Source organism: Macrotis lagotis, chromosome X, assembly GCF_037893015.1.
Source record: "Macrotis lagotis isolate mMagLag1 chromosome X, bilby.v1.9.chrom.fasta, whole genome shotgun sequence".
Taxonomy (NCBI): Eukaryota; Metazoa; Chordata; class Mammalia; order Peramelemorphia; family Peramelidae; genus Macrotis; species Macrotis lagotis.
In genome coordinates, this window is record NC_133666.1 from 559,865,056 (window position 1) to 559,883,146 (window position 18,091).

An 18,091-nucleotide genomic window follows, 5' to 3' on the forward strand; every position below is an offset into this window, starting at 1 on the left:
AAGTAGTGCTGTGACTCGTCCTGTCATTTTCTCATATAACTGTTGTTCTTCAGCTCTAAAATTGTTATATTTGCTTTTAGAAAAATTGAATATATTATAATTTAGAACCAAATTACATGTGATATTGCTCATTTTCATGCTCTTTTCTTTATTTTTTCAGTCAATTAAAATTCTTTTCAGCTTTCTTACCTGTTTTTTCTTCCTTACAGTCTCAGAGAATGTTGTTTCCCATTGCCATGGTTAACCCTTCCATCTGAACTACATACATACATATACATATATATATATATATATACATACATATATGTGTATATATATGTATATATGTATATATGTATATGTATATGTATGTATATATATGTATATATATATATATATATATATATATATATATATATATACATATAATCACCTTGTTTCAATCCATTTCCCCTTCTTCTCATTCTTCTACTTGGAGTCAGGAGTACCTGAGTTCAAATCCAGTCTCAGACACTTAATAATTACCTAGCTGTGTGGCCTTGGGCAAGCCACTTAACCCTATTGCCTTAAAAAAAATAGCTTTCTCCTGATGATCTCCTAATTGCCAAACCCCATAACTTCATCTGAAGTTTCATATCTTGAAAAAATGTGATTTTTTTTTGCATTTGACATTGTGGATCACCTCTTCCTTCTCAATTTTTACTTTTCCCTTCTTTCCTTTTACAGTGACAGTCATGAGTCTTCTCCTTTATCTCTGACCACTCTTTTTGTGTCTCTTTTGCTGTTTTTTTTATTGTCCTAATATCTATTAATGTTAGTATCTTATATTATCTTCTTTTCCTTAGAGATTCATCAACTCTCATGTTTTTTTAAAATCATCTCTGCATCTATCTCCAAAACCTTTCTCCCTGTGATCAAACTTTCCTAAAAGCTCCTGTATTATACTTCTAACAGCCTAACTGATATTACAATCTTCTTGTTCTACTGACATATCAAATGTAATATCTTAAAATCTGAGTTCATCATCATCCCTCCGTCCCAGTTCCCTCTTATCCCTAATGTTTTCATTCTTCCAGGGACTCATGCAATTAACTTTAGCATCATCTTTTGTTCATTGCTCTTATGAATAATTATTAATCATGTCTTATAAATTCTAACTTTGCATTAACTTTTGGATGTATGCCTTTCTAATAGCTTCCATAGCAACCTGTTTTTGCAGACCTGCACCATTCCTCTCATAGATTATTACATTTATCTCAACTGATATTCCTGACTCCAGTTCATCCCCCTCTAATTAATCTTTCTCAAACTTACTAAGTAATTATTACTAATGTACCATACTGATGAGGTCAGTCATTACTCAAAACTCTTCAGTGACTTCTCATGGCCACCAAAATAAAGAATAAACTATTGATCCTGACATTCAAGGTCCTCTATAAAATTATTTTAATCCATGGAATTTTCTCCAGTTGACCATTAGATATCTTAAACTCAACATGTCCAAAACTAAACTCATTAACTTTTCCTCTAAATGCTACCCCATTCTAAACTTACCTATTATTGTCAGGGAAGCATTGTATTCTCATTTCCACAAATTCAAAACCAAGATGTCATTCTTCTCACTCTTTCTCACACACACACACAAAACATATATATATACATATATATATATATATATATTATATATAATATATGTATCCAAACTTCTGCCAAAACCTGTCAATTCTGCCTTTGTATCATCTCTTGAACACATCCTCTTCTCTCTTCTGACATTGCTACTATCTTTGTAAAAGCACTCATCACCTCATACTTGGACAATTGTTATAGTATACTAGTCAGTTTTCTTTTTAAAAGTTCCTCCTTTTCTATTCCATCCTCATCTTGTCTGGCAATCTGATATTCACCAAGTTTATATCTGACCATGTCAGCTCTTCCAACCCCACAGTGAACTGCAAGGATTATCTATTACCTACAGAATCAAATCAATTATAAAATCCTCTGGCATTCAAAGCTCTTTTTAACATAAGCACTCTCTTCCCCCTCACCCCTACCATACGCACATTAATATCTTCCTGATTTTCTTACACCTTAGTCAAATTTATCCTACATATAATTAGTTTGTACATAGTTATTTGCAGGTTTCTTCATTAGATTGTGAACTCCTAGAAATCAGGAACTGTTTTTTTTAAACCTTGCTAGTACTTATCAGAGTGCTTGGCAATAGCAGACATCAAATGAGTGTTTATAGATAAGGAAAATGTTATATAAATGCATGCTCAGATATTATGAATTAAGATATTGTTTTAATAAAACTTAAATTTTGAATTTTAGTTTACATTAAAACTATATATATATGTATAAAGATTGAGATGGGAATAAAAAACTAATTTACATTAAATTTTTATTTTAAAAATCATTCATTTCTTTGTACTCTGAAAATGGTGACTGATGCCCTTAACTTCATAGATATTCTGTGAATTGGAATAGTTCAGAAGTCTTCAGAGATTATCATTATAAATTTTTACAGTAAGCTGTAATGCTTCCATATCTGTCCTTTGTCATTTTCCCTCTTCTTGGTATCTTCCTTACCTTCAATATTTTCATATTTCTTCTTCCTCTTACTCAAGGTACTTTTCTTTGGCAGTGGAGTACTCTTTGGAGTGGTACTCTGGGCATGTCTCTAAAGATCTAATTTGAGATGCCTTCTAACAGGGGAGGATCTCTGATAAATGCCCATCATCAGAATTTTGCATTTTTCAAGGAAAGATGTCCCATTTCAAAGACATAAATCTTTACTGTCTTGACTTCAGGAATCAATGACAGGCTAGCAAAAGACAAACTTAAGGAGGAATCTTTCTTGCTTATAATTCAGCTTCCCAGCATTTTTATTTTAAATACATCCAACTTCAACATCTTTATCAGTAAGATTTTCTGTGTATTAAAGGTGCTTTTACGGTGTACTAGGAGTGTCTGTGAATAAAGAGACATAAATTGGTCACTTCACTATTTCCTTAATTTGAAGTTTATCGCTGTATGATATCATATTCCTTCCATTATTCTGCTTAATAACATTTGTTTGACTGATAGAAATAATTTTCAAATTACAGCATGAAGCATATATTTTTTATTAATGACGAGATTATTTTATATTTATCTAGTCCTTAGTTTCCTTATTGCCAAATGGTTAAGTAAATGCTTTTCTTTGACACTACTCTTATTCCCCATGCTCCCTTAACCCATTCCACTGTTCTCAATCTTTTTGTTTTCATTTTGATGAAATTTTATCATAAAAAACACTTTAAATATGCCCTTTGCATAGCACCAGTGATAACCCCATGCTTATCCCCTTCCTGTTCCCCCCTTTTCATTTATTCTATGTCTTCTCCTCTATTGTCTTCACCCTTTGTTTTTTTCTCTACCTTCTCTAACTAAATTTCTATCTTTGTCCTATTGTTCTGATATTCTTTGTCATCTGTTCTCCTCTTATTGATGCTTTCAATTTTTCCTGAGTGGGAGATAAACTTTGGTATAGGGAGGAGAGGAAAGAATGGTTGAAAGAAAAAGGGAAATGAAATATTAAGGAAAGTTGCTTAGGAATATTGCCTTTCTTTATTCCCTGAAAATTTTCATGATCATAGAGTATCATGCATCTTTTTAAAAAAATTATTTGCAAGGCATTGGGGTTAAGTGACTTGCTCAAGGCTACACAGCTAGATAATTATTAAGTGTCTGAGGCTGGATTTGAACTCAGGTACTTCTGACTCCAGGGCTGGTGCTCTATCCACTGTGCCACCTAGCTGCCCTGTATCTTGCATCTTTAATTAAAAAATGTTATCTTTGAATTTACTTCCTTAAGGCTAAGGTAACATCTTATCTGTTTTAATTTTTTAAAAAAAATTGAGTTTTTTGTCTATAAGAAATTCCTCCAAAGCAGCTATACATGTTAATCAACATATGTCCTGCCTTTTCTGGGGCAGTTCCAATTTTGAAAAAAGGAAATTTATAAGCATTGCAAAAAATAATATCCTTTGTCAGATCTTGTGTCCTGATTTTTGATTCTGAAAATATGGATACTTTAACTATATATGACTTTTTTCTCTTTTTGTGATTTTTTTTCTTTTTATGATTTTTGAAGAGAAAAAGTATTAAAGTCTGCTCCCTTGAACTTCTAAGAAATCTTATATTCCCTGGGGTTGTCTTGCCTTTCCTGATCATCAAAGCATGACAGCCACCGGCAGTAATTTTCTTTTCTGATCATAGAATTGTTACAAAAGGTAGATGAGTGGTGAATATAGCAAGAAACTTAGGGAAAATAGCTTCCATTTGGCAACAGAGAATTTATAATAGGGACACATAGGAATATGGCTTGTAAGCTAAAATGGCTTATTAGGGGACTAAGCTACAGGAGGAAATGGAAAGTATTCTTCCATTACTAAAGGTCTTTAAGTGGAGGCTGAATGATCACTTGTCAGGCATATTTTTGAAGGTAGGTTATCCTTCAGGAATAGCCTATCATTATTGATATAATACAGTAATGTGAAAATAATTTTTAAATAGCAATAAAGATCTATATTATTTTGTGATTTTATTGTGTTGTGATTCTTCTAAGCAATGAGTGAATTTTCAAAGTGGTTATTTGGAAATGATAGTCCGCTTTTGAAGTGACAGAGAAAAATAATTCTTAATGGTGTGACTTTGGATCCAAGGAGGAGGGTAGGATGGTCTTATGGTATTTGGGGGTAAGAGTATTGAAGGTAAAGATAAAGAACTGCTTTGTCTCCATTGGACTAGCAGTAGCTTTAGACCAAATTTCATGGAAAATTAGTGCACTGGATCAGTAGTCTGAATGAATTTAAAGAAACTTGGAATTGAGTTGTCTCAAAACTAACAATTTTGGGGAAGCATCTTTGTAAGCCCATTCTTTTTGCTGTTACTTAGTGTTTTTATTCATTTTCCATTTGGGGTGATTTTCACATTTTCTTTAGTGTTTTAGTCAGGTCTGGCATTATAAAATTGTTTCACCTGTTATTTCATTAGTTTTCTCTCTTAGCTGAGGACCCTTTTACTTTGACCCTTCTTCTGTCTCCTGCTCTGACCTACATTTTCTCTTCTTCATAATTAATTGTTTGACTTTTTATACTATCTTTTGAGATTGTTTAACTCTTGCATTAGAAAAATTCATTTTAATTAAAATTACCTAATTCAATAAAATAAGTGTTAATTCCAAGCATCTTTAAGAGATAATCTTGGTAGGGCTTTTATATTTCTGTTGTTTAGAGTAAAAGAAAAAAAGCATTATGATAATCTTATTTATCCAAGAGCCACCTGTGCACCTTAGTGTGCTTTGTTTTCCATTGTGGTTGAGGAATGCTATACTTTTGTTAATCCATTAATTGTATTTTGAAGACCATATATAAGGTCATAGATTTTGAGCTAACCCTCTCATTTGGCTCAACCCTCTCATTTTACATATGAGGAAACTGGAGATGCCAAAGGTTAAGTGACTTGACCAGTTTCATAATGACAGTCAGGATTCAAGCCCACGTACTTTGACTCCAAATCTACTTTTTCCACTGTGTCGCTCTCATTACGGCTTAGTTTTTTTTTTTTTTTTTTTTAAGAATCAGGATACGATGAAATGCCCAAACTTTAAGCTATACAAATTTTTCATTGGTGTTTCAGAACTCTTTTCAAGACATTAGAATGTCTCAAGATCATCATTATGATCATTAGTTCTATTATTTTATTGTCTGTGTGTAAAAGTGCCCATAAACATTAGTTCCAGGCAAGAGAATTTGATGCCTCTTTGTTCTTTCCCTGGGTTTTGTTAAATAGCACAATGAGATGCTAAGCACCTTACATAAATAGGTCATTGATAAGCAGCCCCATTCACATCAGTGACTCAAATTAGATACCAAGGCTGAACTGGGCTGGGCTCCAGGAGTTCTCTGAAGGACATGATATCAAGTAACTTTGACTTTAGGGTGTGGATTAGTTATATTCTATTAATGACATGATATGGAAATACCATCTCAGGGTGAATTTATTGAACAATATATGTTCAAAAAAAAGATTTTCATGGAATCATGACTCTAAAACTAGAAGGGAGGTCACAGATCATCAAATCCAATATCTTCATTTTATAGAGGTTAAATTATATTAAAGCCCATAGAGGTTAAATGACTAGCTAATATAGGTAGTAAGTGTTAAGAAGCAAGATTTTTAACCCAGATCTGACTATAGGGCAAATGCTCTTTCCAACATATAGAGAGAAGATGGAATGTCATAAAGGGAGAGGAGTAACAACTAGGTCAAGGTATCACCTTCTTTCCCATCACTCAGGCTCTTAACCTCAGTGTCATGTCCTTGTCTCTTCACTCACCTTTACTCCACATATCTAATGGTGTGAAGATTTGAGTCTTCCTCAGAATATCTCTCTTTTATGTTACCTTCTCTTACTTTACACAGCAGGGCAAGCCCTTATCACCTTTTCACCTAGACTATTGTAATACAGTCATCTAATTCGTCTCCCAGTCTCAATTCTGCCTCTATTCTCATCATCTATTCAGTTGCTAAAAGTGACTTTGCCAAAATATAATTCTGACCAAGTCCCTCCAACCCTTCCACTGAGTAAACTCCATTGGCTAATATTTTGAGGATCAATTATAAAAATCTGCTATTTGATTTTTAAAGCATTCACAAACCTTCCCATTCTGATCCAATCCATCTTTCTAGTCAGCCCTCTTCCCCCTGCCATATGGCTACCTTCTGCCACATGCAGTGTGATCCAGGTGACACTGACTTCATTGATCTTCCTTGAACAAGATTCTCTGTCTCCAGGGCCAGTGCTCTATCCACAGCGCCACCTAGCCGCCCCTAGACTACATATATTTCCCCTGCCTGTCACCAATATCTGGAATGCTTTCATCCATCATCTCTGTTTCTTGGCTTTCTAGTTACAGCTAAACATTCTACCTCCTTCAGGAAACCTTCCCTCATCCCCCTTAATTCAAGTGTCTATTTGTTGATCATTTCTAATGTATCTTTTTCATTTTGGAGTGTGTTGCACACTATCTTCCCTACTGAATGGTGAGTTTCTTGCGAATTTTCTTTATATCCTCAGCATAGTTCTCGGCCCATCTTAGATGCTTCATGATATTTACTGACAGAGTAAACTGACTTTACAGCCCCAGCTCCCTCCTGCCTTCTAAGACTTCTTTCATTTTTCACTTTTTCCCTCATCCAAGGATCCAACTCTATTGACCTGCTTGTTGTTTTTGGCATCTTTGTTGTTGTTGATTTTCAATCATGTCCAACTTTTCTTGATTTCATTTGGGGTTTTCTTGGTGAAGAATATACTGGAATGGTTTGCTATTTCCTTCTTCAGCCCATTTTACAGAGGAGGAAACTGAGGTGAACAGGTATGACTTGCCATGGGTTACACAGTCTGTAAGTGTCTGAGACCAGACATTTACCTCCTTGATTTTCCATGAGCAAAATGCTCTTTCTTCAGGCTCCATATATTTTCCCTGTCAGTCGTCAATACCTGGATAATGTTTTTGCTTTCCTATGCATCCCTAGCCCTTAACAAAGTGTCTGGTAAATAGTAAATTAAATATTTAAAAAAATATATTCTTTTAAGGCTTTGGGGTTAAATGACTTGTCCAAGGCCACACAGCTAGGCAATTATTAAGTATCTGAGGCCAGATTGAACTCAGGTCCTCCTGACTCCAAGGCCAGTACTCTTTCTACTGCACCACCTAGCTGCCCCAAATTAAATACTTAAGAAATAATTCTCAACTGACTGACTCGAATAGATGGCATGGAAAATAATGTATATTCAACCTGAAAAGGTAAGTTGGAATCATGTCTCAAAAGACTTTAAAAACCAAATACAGATGATTATGTTTTTATTCTAGAATAACAGGGAGCAATTGTGGTTTCTTTAGCAGTGGACATGATTGAACCTTTGTTTGAGAATTCCAATTTTGCAGCTATTAAGAGAATAAATTAAACAGAGATGAAACTTGGGTATAGAGATCAATTAAGAGGCTGTATTAATAGTTCAGGTAACAGATGATAAGATCTTGAACTATGGCCAAATGAGTTGAGACAACTGTTGGTAGAGGTAAAATCAACAAGACTTAAAAATTGTCTGGATAAGAGAGATTGATGAGATTGACATGTTAAAGGACTTTGCAAATAGAGTTGCAAACTTGGGAATGAGGGAGAAATATTTAAAGAGAATGATCAGTCAATTAAACATAGGAGATATTTAGATTAATAATGAACATTTTGTCAAATACATAGATTATTAGGAACTCAGGACTGAACATACAAATCTATCTTACATGTATATTATTTAATGAAAATGGAATCCTTACCAACAGTTCTAAAACTATAGTGCATACATTAATTTCTAGAAGGAATTACAGTAAATTAATACAAATTAGGGATAGAAAAAAAAGGAAAAATGAAAGAAATTTTTTCCCCAAACATTTTCTGAAGCCTCTTCTACTTTTTGTCAAATCTGCTTCTAGGAATGAGCTATCTAGGACACAAGACAGTTCCTCAATTCCTTCATCAAGAGTAACTAGTTTCAGGGAGCAGCTAGGTGGTGCAGTGGATAGAACACAGGCCCTGGAGTCACCTGAGTTCAAATCCAGCCTCAGACACTTAGTAATTACCTAGCTGTGTGTTCTTGGGCAAGTCACTTAACCCCATTGCCTTGCAAAAAAACAAAATAAAAACAAAAAGAGTAACTAATTTCCTTGTCAGCCAACAAAGTATATTGTGAATTGAAGTTAGTCCTAAATAGATTTTGGACTAAATTTAGTCCTAAATAGATTTCTTCCTCAGTTCAATCTATGTGATTTCCTAAAGACCACAGTTACAAATAAAAAGAGACATACTCCACCTATAACAGAAATTCACCCATGACTTCTCATGATTTTTTTTTTACTGGCTGAAATTAAATGAGGAAGAAGCATTCAAATAACTAGAAATCTGAGTGCTACTGGTACTACTAAAACAGACCAGAAAAAGAACCAAAGAGAATCCCTATATGGAGGAATTTTGGAAAGATTTTGATAAAATTTCATTCTGAAGAATCTAGAGATTTTGGTCTTAGCAAATGTGATTACAGATCTATCAAAGTTATTTATTTTAAAAATAATTAACAGCCATTATATACAAGGTGGTGTTTAGATATTTGGTACAAATACAATTGGAAAATGATATTAGGGAAGCTGTAATATGCAGAAATAAATATAATAGGTATAATGTAATAGAGGAAGAGGAGATATCAAGAAAAAATTTTAGGAAAGCTTGAAGAGATCAGTTTGAACAGGGAAAATCAGGGAAGGCATCATGGAATAGGTAGTACTTAAGCTAAAGAGAAGAGCTTGAAGGAAGAGAACAGTTTTAATAGGTGAAAGTAAAGAATGAGAGTGCTCAAGGTGGAATGGGATGGCCTATATAATTACAGAGAGAAATATATTAAAACACTGAGGAACTTCTACTTAGACCTCTTTGGATGTGATGCTAAATTTGTGGAAGGAAAGGGGGTATGGTGAAATTGAGCTTGGAAAAGGAGGTTAGAATTAGACCACAGAGATCCTTAAATGATTACCTAAGGAGTTCATATTTTATGTGAATAAATAGGAAAGGTAGAAGATTTCATCAAAGTTGGGGACATAGATCAATATTCTAGAGAATTTACTTTGTTAATTGTGTGAACGATAGATAAGGATAGGGAAGGACAGGAAACAAAGGAGATCAGAGGTTTCTCAAAAGTTTAGGAAAGAAGTATACAGCATTGAAGTAATATGAATAGGAAAAGATGTGTTGGAAGCAATAGATATTGTATGGGTAGGGACACAGAGGAGTCCAAGTAATTTCCCATGGTCTGAGCTTAGGTAACTGGAAGGATAGTGGTGAAAGAGGGAAATTGGACAGAAAAGGGAATATTCTCAATGGGAAATTAATGGGTGAGAAATTAATAGGAAAGACCAGGAAGAACAACATGGTTTTTTTTAAGTCATTTCAATCATGTTCCAATTTTTGTCACCCCATTTGGGATTTTCTTGGCAAAGATCCTGATTCTGTATCCACATAAATAAGATATTATCCAAAATAGAGTAATATCTCTTGGGTCCAAAATATCTCTTCACCATAGATGGATTAAAAAATGTATTAAGCAGTTACTATATGCCAACCACTAAAGCACCAGAAATAGAAATAAGAATAGGATACAGCTCCTACTCTTGAGAACTTACAGTCATACTGTGGGAGATAACATACAGGTGGATTCAGCTGCAGTGGTCCTTGGTAGTAGTAATCAGGTAGTAATCATCTTTAATGTCATTTTCATGAATAAAAGCACAGCCCTTTGAAACCTGGAACCTCTGAATGGTCCCTGTTTTGATGGACTGATGGGGTTTGTAGAAATAAAAACATGTCTTATGAGGTCTTTCCAGGGTGTGTTCCTCTAGATGTTGGTGGGAACAGGGCAGTAGTCCCTGGGGCCCAATTTTTCCTTGGATTTTTGGACACAGGCTACTGGATTAGAGGGAAATTGCTGTTTGAGAGTGGATGGTCATTTTTCCCAACTAGCTCATGTGACCCCCTCTTTACCCTTGATATCTAATATAATTGGGTGATAGAAATCAGGAAAATTGAGGAGATTGAAGGACTCTGAGACTCTAATACTAGAATAGCCCTCTACCTGATAATGAACTTGCATAAAGAATATAGAGCTTAACTGGACAAAAATGGCAGTTCATTTGCAGAGGAATTATGTAGATTGGGAGAGATTGGTACAACAAACTAACTTATTTGTGAATGGGGAGGAGAGAAAGATATAAAAGAAATTATCCATGAATGATAGATAACCCAGCATGGGTTCTTAGTCAACCGTGTCAAAAGTAAGATGAGATTGCTTTTGCTAAATGGAACATAGTAAAACTTTATTCTATTTTGTGGCTATTTAAAAGAAGTAATTCAGTGTGTTAGAGATTATTTAGATTTTTATAACAAAAATTACATGATAGGAACACATTACATACAATTCAATAAAAGTAAAAATTGACAACAAAATAGTTTCATAGAATCTTAGTGATGAAAGGAACATTCTTATTCAAACTTATCCAAACTCTTCATTTTCTATCTGACAAAAACTGAGGCACAAGAAAGACTTTCCATGGAAATACAGTTTGTGGTAGTTAGACTGTAATCCAGGTGCTACTTCCAAAAAAGTTGTGAATTTTATATTGAGAGACCCTTTAGGAGATAAGAGTATAAAACCAAAAATTTGATCAATATTCATTATTTATTAATAAGTAACATAATTGTTACTCATTAATGGATTTTATAGCTTAGCTGTATATAAGAGAGTAATAATGGGAGATAATTGACAGATGTTGACCTTTCCTAATAGTTTTTCTATAGAAAGTTTTCTGACCATGAATTCTCAGACTGATTCAGTTCCATCTAGCCTCTGAAAATCAGGATGTTTAGCTGACTCATTGTCAAAAAGGTGATCATGCTCAGGTTCTGACCCTAGAACAGTCCCAAATCTATGGACAGAAAAATACTCCTTCCTCCTTCCTTCCACTTTGGGTAAGGAGGCTACTGAATTCAGGGAGGAGTAGAAGCAGAAATTTTGCATTAAAATTCCTTGACCAACCTTAGTCTCCCACTTCTAATATTAGTGAGGATTTTGAGTCAGGAAACTTCTATATTGCTTTAAAAGAGTAAAGAAATATAGTGATAGGGAGTTTTATCCCCCCCAAAGCTAAAATTTATTATTTTATAATGCTTACGAATATAAATTTTTTGCCATTCTTACTTTGACTGAAACTATTAAAATAAAAATTTAAATAATAAAGCATCAGCTATTGCATTGTATTTTGTAGTACTGATAAACTCTAATTGTTTAGACCATCTGATTTGAGATAATGAATAATGAAATCAGGAAAATAGTGCTTCCAGTTGCTGTATTTTATAATCTAATAAGTCAGTAATTAATTATGCATGGTTTATGCTTGTACTAACAATTAATTTCTTATCTTTTCATAGAGTATATTCAGTCTGAATGCTAGGTCTCTATTATAATATAAATTCAACAAGATTAAATCTGGCAAGCAACAAATTCATTTTATTTTAGATATGTAGTTTAAAAATGCTATTTTAATAGTTCTTTTCTGATGGTTTTAATCAGGAAGGGCATATTTATAAGTGTAGTTTTTAACATCTTTTCCAAACCAGAACCAAAACAATCTCCTATATAATAGATAATTTTTTTTGTTCACCTGAAATCATATTTTCATTTGTATAAATATATCATTCTTGCTTCCCATCCCCCCCAGAAGGCATTCTGCTAGTCTTTATATTGGCTCTGTGTTATACATTGATCTCAGTTGAATGTGATGACAGAGAAATCATATCCTTAAGGAAGAAAAATAAAGTATGAGGAAGTAAAATTACATAATAAGATAATTTTTTTTTCTAATTTGAAGGTAATAGTCTTTGGTCTTTGTTCAAAGTCCATAATTCTTTCTCTGTATACAGATAGTATTCTCCATTGCAGACAGTCCAAAATTTTCCCTGGTTGTTGCACTGATGGAATAAGCAAGTCCATCAAGGTTAATGATTACCCCCATGTTGCTGTTAGGGTGTACAATGTTTTTCTGGTTCTGCTCATCTCACTCAGCATCCATTCATGCAAATCCTCCCAGGCTTCTCTGAATTCTCATCCCACCTTTTTTTTTTCTAATAGAACAATAGTGTTCTATGACATACATATACCACAGTTTGCTAAGCCATTCCCCAATTGATGGACATTCACTTAATTTCCAATTTTTTGCCACCACAAACAGGACTGGTATAAATATTTTTGTGCAAGTGATGTTTTTTACCCTTTTTCATCATCTCTTCAGGGTATAGCCCCAGTAGTGGTACTGCTAGACCAAAGGGTATGCACATTTTTGTTGCTCTTTGGGCATGATCCAAAATTGCTCTCTAGAAAGGTTGGATGAGTTCACAGATCCACCAACAATATATTGGTGTCCCAGATTTCCTGCCTCCCTTCCAACACAGATCATTGTCCTTTCTGGTCATATTGGCCAGTCTGAGAGGTGTGAGGTGGTATCTCAGCGATGCTTTAATTTTCATTTCTCTAACAATTATTGATTTAGAGCAATTTTTCATATGGCTATGGATTGTTTTAATTTCCTCAGCTGTAAATTACCTTTGCATATCATTTGACCATTTGTCAATTGGGGAATGGCTTGGTTTTTTTTGAAAATTTGACTATGTTCTCTGTATATTTTAGAAATGAGTCCTTTCTCAGAAATACTAGTTGCAAAAATTGTTTCCCAATTTACTACATTTCTCTTGATCTTGGTTACAGTGGTTTTATCTGTGCAAAAACTTTTTTAATTTAATGTAATCAAAATTATCTAGTTTGTTTTTAATGATGTTCTTTATCTCTTCCTTGATCATAAACTGTCCCCTTTCCATAGATCTGACAGGTAACTACTCCTTAGTCTTCTAGTTTGCTTATAATATTGTTTTTTATGTCTAAATCCTGTATCCATTTGGATCTTATCTTGGTAGAGGGTGTGAGTTGTTGGTCTAATCTAAGTTTCCTCCATACTAATTTTCAATTTTCCCAACAGTTTTTATCGAATAGAGAGTTTTTATCCCAATAGCTGGACTCTTTGGGTTTATCAAACAGCAGATTACTATAATCATTTCCTGCTCTTGCACCTAGTCTATTCCACTGATCCATGACTCTATTTCTCAGCCAATACCAGACAGTTTTGGTGACTGATGCTTTATAATATAATTTTAGATCTGCTAAGGCTAACCCCTAATAGTTATTTTTAGACCATAAAATCCAATCCCTTCATTTTATGAATGAGAATGTTGAAGCTTAAAGAGGAAAAGTAACTTTTCTAAGTATTATAAAGTTAGTAAATAGCAGATGTGGGACTTAAATTAAAAAATTCTAATGTTAAATTGAACATTTTTTCTTCTACACTATATACCTCCTCATTAATCCAGGGTTGGGGTTAAGCCAAGAGAGCAACATTAAGATTAGAAAATTCAAGAAAGCATTGAATATTAAGCTAAGAAAGGAAAACAATAAAGAATTAAAAATATATCCAGTAATCTAATAATTTTAGTAGTTTTCAGTTACACATAAAATCTAGTTAATTTTGTAAAGGGAAAAATTAGAGTTCACTGTTATGTGAAATATTCTATACCATAGAACTTTGCCTGTATTTATCATTCCAATTATCTGTTCTTCATTATACTTTTTGCTTTAGCCTTTTTAGTTATTCTACCAGACTATAGGTACTTTGAGGAATATCATTAAAAAAATCTTTCTATCTCTTATTACAGTGTATTAACTCAGTATAATTTTAATAAATATTTAGTAAATTGAAATTACTTTAATTCAGCATATGTTAAATACCTGTTATTTGACAAGCACAGTGAATGATGAAAAATGAAAAAGGCTCTACTTTTCAACAATTCATTCTTCAAGGAGATATGTCTTGTACACAAAAGGCAAACTGAAAAAGGGGAGATGCACTGTCACCTAGAGGAGAAGAAAACCTTCATGGGAGAAGCAGACCCTGAAGTGAATCTTAAAGGAAACAAGGATTTTGAAAGGGAGAGATGAGGAGGTGTTACATTTCAGTTATGGATTGATCTTATGGAGAAACATGGAGTCATAAAATGGAGTTTAAATTTCAGAGAATAACTGACCAGTTATCTGGAATGTTGAATTAAGAAAGAGGACAAATATGAACTAACACTGGAAAAGCAGAAGGAAGACAGATTACAAAAGGTATTAGAGACACTGTAAAGGATGGATAAAGATAGAAAATAGCTTTGATGTATGGAATGGAGAAATCTGGGAACTCTAGCACATGACTTTAGATGTCTCAATAAAATAAAAGGCAGGACATTTTTTTAAATAGAAACAAACCCCAGAACAGCCCATTTATTGTTATACCATAAAAGAAAGACCAAAATAATGTGAAAAAAGTGTGACACTATTGCATCCCATTGAGTATAACTAAGAAAAAAATATTGTCTTCCGAGTGTCTTCTAGCTTCACTGATCATACAGTTCTAGTTAGACATTTTGTAGTAGAGTAATGTTGTCTCCTTTTAGCATGATCCAGCCAAGTTGTTTCCTTGACTTTGTTTTAGAATGAATCTCCTCTCCATCATCCAATACAAAATTCATATGCCCATTGAAACCAATTATGCAGTCTTCTGTTTGCATATTTAGTTGCTCATATAGCCACACCTGAATTTGAGACTGATTTTGGTGATATCTGAAGATGAAGTTGATGGACTGCATCATCACCTTCTGCACCTTCTATCCCTGCCCATGGTATACCATGGCAGGAGTGTACGATGAGAGAGCTGTGCACAGCATGTCTCAGGGAAACCAAAAGGAAGGACTTTTACTGAGAAGGGAAGGGGTTGTACATATACAGCACCTTATGTACCAGGCACTGTACTAAAGGCTTCACAAAAATCCTGTGAGCCAGGTGCCATTAATATTACCATTTTAGAGCTGAGGTAATTCAGACAAAAAGAAATTAGACGACTTTCCCAGGGTCACACCTGGTAATGTCTGAGGCTCAACTTGAAGTCAGGTCTTATCTCTGGGCCATCTAAGGAGACAAGTTTTCTAACTACTCAGGAGAAGCCAGAAAATCCATCCTAAAGAACCAAAGGAAAATTGTAGAGACCCAATCAATATTAGATGGCACTGATCTGTGATAAATTTAGTTTACCTAGTGGTCTATATGAGATGGAAAAGGATATGACAAAGATGATTCAAGGTTGGATGAAGACAATTGGCTTTGACTGCCAGAATGGTAGTGTTAAACCTGGAGTCAGGGTAACCTGGAAGCAAATCCCAACTCTTGCATGAACTAGTTGCATTAGATGAGGCAAATTATGTGACTTCCATCTTAAAAATGAAGGATTGGATCAGATGGTCTTTAAAGTCTTCCTACTAATTGTGCATGAACATGTGATCACAATGGTGTCTTCTAGCTTTATTGTAACACTTAGTATCAGTGTCTTCTTCCTTTATTAGAAAGTTTTTAAGTTTTGCAAATGTCTAGGAAGGCAAGGTATTAGATAATTTCAAAAAAATGTTTTGAAATGAAGATTTTTTTTTCCTCTCACTCCCTACAGGGGGAATAAAACAAGAAAAAAAATACCCTTCTGTAACAAAGGACTAGGTGATTAGAAACTTGTACCAACCCATTTCCCTCCCTTATTTCTTGATAACAGTACTAGATGACAAAAGACAATGTGGGTTTAAAAGGTTCAAAGAAAGGAGTGTCAACATATTCTTCCTGGTTAAGCCAAATAAACAGGAAATTCTATATCCCCATAATTAACATAATTTTTGATTGGACTGTATTCATTTTATGCTAGGAAAAACTCAAGATATGTATTCCCTAAGACTAAATCAATTATTTCTTCAATAAACTGCTCACACTAGTTTTGATAATATATCTTCCTTGAAAGATAGCTAACAAATTTGTTAACTTGTAACAAATCTCAAGTAGATGAGAAAATATATCTCCATCCGTTTACTACACAGATGATGACAGTAAAATACTGTTAAACTATGTTAATGTAATAATTAGATTTTTCTGAGTGGTTTTTCTAATTTGTTGTTTTTGCTGCTTTAAGATGTACCTTGATGGATAAAGAGAGAGAAGGATACAATTGGAATTGAAGGTGGCATTAAAAACAGAAATCAATAGAAATTAAAAGAAAATGGAAAAGGCAGTCAAAGACAATAGTTGAGTTATTTATCCAGGAGAGAAGACTTGGCTGAGGAGGTTGAATGTTCAACTTCAAATATATGAATGATAATCATATTAACAGAAAAATAAAATTTGTTCTACTTCTCTCAGATAATAAAATCACTATAAGAGCAATGAGTAAAAAATTCAGAAATGTATACTTTAGACTTGATATGATCAGGAAAATCTGCCTTAAAAGTTAGTGTTATCCAAAAAAGAAATGGATTCTTTTGAGGGGAAGCATATTCACTCTTACTAAAAGTCTTCAAATTAAGACCCTTTAACATATTTCAGGAATTTTTTGAGGATATTCTTATCCAGGTGTCATTTTGACACTTTAGTCATATTGTTCATGTGACTTTACAAGCAAAGTGAAGTTCTCAAAACCCATGGTCACTAGAAATTAGGTTATTTGTCTTTGACAAATAAATGCTTATAGTAAAATTTGGCAAACTTTATAAGTAGTAGTATCAACAACTCACCATAAGGATGCATGTCAAATAATATTCTGAATAATAAGAATCATAGAAATCACAAAAAGTCATTCATAATTATATAAATTTAATAAGTATACACAAATTGATCATCCAAAGTTATTTATCTAGATTGTAGATTTTTTTCCCCTTCCTATAGGAAGGATAAAAAGGATTCATCACAAGTATAAGAGAATATTCATTCTATTCTCACTTTTGTGGGATGGATCTAGGCCTAGGCCTAGGAGATCTGGGAAGACTAACTTACGTATTGGCCAGCACAATCAGGATTCAAAAGAATCTTGACAGGCTAGTGCATTGGACTGAATCTAATAAGATAAAGTTCAATGTGGATAAATGTAAAATCAGATTCACAAAATATAAGAAATGGGGAGTAAAGTTAGGCAGTGCTGTTTTACAAAAAAGAACTGAAGAGTTTTATTGATGAAGTTTAATATGAATAGTGTGATGGAGCAGCCAAGTGATACAGGAGATATTTATTGGGCATGGAGTTAGGAAGACTTGGGTTTAAATCTAGCCTTAGACATTAGCTGTGCTGAGTCTTGACCTAGTCCATGTAATATGATGAGTGGCTGAAGATGCTGGGCAGGATTATGCAGCAGAACTAAAGATCTCAGGGTGGATAGCTTTTCTCCCTTTAAATTGTTAAATGAAAAAGGAATTCAACTTCTGTGTGCTTCAGAAGACAGAACCAGGAACAATGACCAGTAGAGGTTTGGTATCAGAAGTTTGCTGATATTTTGATCTGTCTTAAAGTAACATG

At 33.8% G+C, this 18,091-nt stretch overlaps 1 protein-coding gene and 1 pseudogene across 1 annotated transcript in view; one reads left to right on the plus strand and one right to left on the minus strand.

Moving 5' to 3' along the window:
* The window catches only part of RIMS2 (regulating synaptic membrane exocytosis 2), a 790,122-nt gene that overhangs the window by 374,582 nt on the left and 397,449 nt on the right, over window positions 1-18,091 (plus strand). The gene's annotated exons all lie outside the window — the stretch shown is intronic.
* On the minus strand, window positions 15,130-15,402 carry LOC141498011 (small nuclear ribonucleoprotein E-like; annotated as a pseudogene).